A 1,866-nucleotide genomic window follows, 5' to 3' on the forward strand; every position below is an offset into this window, starting at 1 on the left:
CCTCAGATAGACCTGTTTGCGACGTTCCTCTCCAGAAGGATGGAGAAATTCTGCTCGTTAGGGGAGGATCCCAGAGCCATAGCAATCGATGCCCTTCTCATGGATTGGGTCGGGTATAGATGCTTGCGCTTTTCCCCCGTTCAAGCTACTGGGGGAAGTGTTAAGGAAGTTTGTGTCCTCGGAAGGAACGAGGATAACATTCATGCTCCTTTTGGTTCCGCTCGAGAAAAATGGGTCACAGAGGTACTGGAATGGACGGTGGACCTTCCCCAGATCTCTTCCCGAAAGGAACAGAATCTGCTCAGACAAACCAACTTCGAGAGGTTTCACAAAAACATCCACGCTCTCTCCCTGACTACTGCCTTTCGACTATCGAAAGACTGGTCAGAGCGAGCTTCCTTTTCTTCGCGAAGGATTTTAACTTCTATACCTGAGAGAAGAATCTCAATTGGCAGTTTCTACAATAAAGGGATATAGAAGCATGCTATCTTCTGTGTTCAGGAACAGGGCCCTGAACATAGAAGAAAACAAAGATCTTCATGACCTGATACGGTCTTTTGAGACATCAAAATCGAAATCTTCGCTTTCCCCTAGTTGGAATCTAGACGTGCTTCTGAAGTTCCTCACGTCAGAGAAGTTCGAGCCCCCTCATCAAGCATCCTTCAGAGACATTACCAAGAAATGCATTTTTCTCATGGCTCTCCGCAACTGCCAAGAGAGTCAGTGAGTTGCAGGCTCTAGACTCAAGATGGGATTTAAAGGAGACTCTGCAGTTGTATCTTTTTGGCCTTTATTTTTTAGCCAAAAAATGAAACCCTTCTAGGCCTTGGCCCAGAAGTTTTGAGTTAGGAGGACTTTCTCAACTTGTGGGAAAGGAACTGGAAAGGTCACTATGTTCCGGTTAGAGCCTTAAAATTTTACCTTCAGAAGAAGAAGCAACTGCGAGGTTGCAATCAAAGTCTCTGGTGTGCGGTTAAGGAGCCTAAGAGACCTATGTCAAAAAACGCTTTAGCTTTTTTCGTCAGGAGTGTGATTACTGAAGCACACATGAAATGCAAAAGCGATTCATTTGAAACGTTAAGAGTGAAGGCGCATGAGGTACATGCAGTTGCAACATCGATATCTTTCAACAAAAACATGTCAATGAAAAAATATCTTAGCAGCGATGTACTGGAGATCCCATTATTTAAAAGAGTGAGAGTGACATACGAGAAATGCTTCTCTCTGGGTCCTTATGTATCAGCGGATACAGTGCTGATCCTTAATTTTGTTTAGTTTTAGTTTTAAAAAAAATTTGGTGTTGAATTTTAAGGTTGTTTGAAAGGTGGTTGGGGATAACTCCTTTCAATCTTAGTACTAATCCACGGTTAGGATCGGGTGATCGGGATCTTTGTTGTACTTCTTTATTATGCCATTAGGCATAGGTGTATTGTCATGTAAGTGGATAAGACCCCATTGACAAAGGCCATCAGGTTCTGTTGAGTAAGTGGATAAGACCCCATCGACAATCCTCACAAGAGCTCTTAGCCATAGGTCACATCCTCGCTGAGGCTCTTGAGGCGAAGTAGACTTCTAAGAGGTAGCTATGAAATCTTCCGCCAAAACAGGTAGGAACCAAGGTTTTTTGTATATTACCTACAACGTATGTTGTTTACCTGTCTAATCAGTAATTAGCTGTCTCTACCCTCCACCAAAGGTTGCCAATCAGCTAAGTATATATCTTGACAAGGAAGTTGAATGTTACGAAAATGATATTGTTATTGTACAATAAAGTTTCATACATACTTACCTGGCAGATATATACAATTAAATGGCCCACCCAGCCTCCCCTCAGGAGACAGGTGGAAGAGAAAATCTGGTTCTAGA

The sequence above is a fragment of the Macrobrachium nipponense genome, chromosome 46 (assembly GCF_015104395.2).
Source record: "Macrobrachium nipponense isolate FS-2020 chromosome 46, ASM1510439v2, whole genome shotgun sequence".
Classification (NCBI taxonomy): Eukaryota; Metazoa; Arthropoda; class Malacostraca; order Decapoda; family Palaemonidae; genus Macrobrachium; species Macrobrachium nipponense.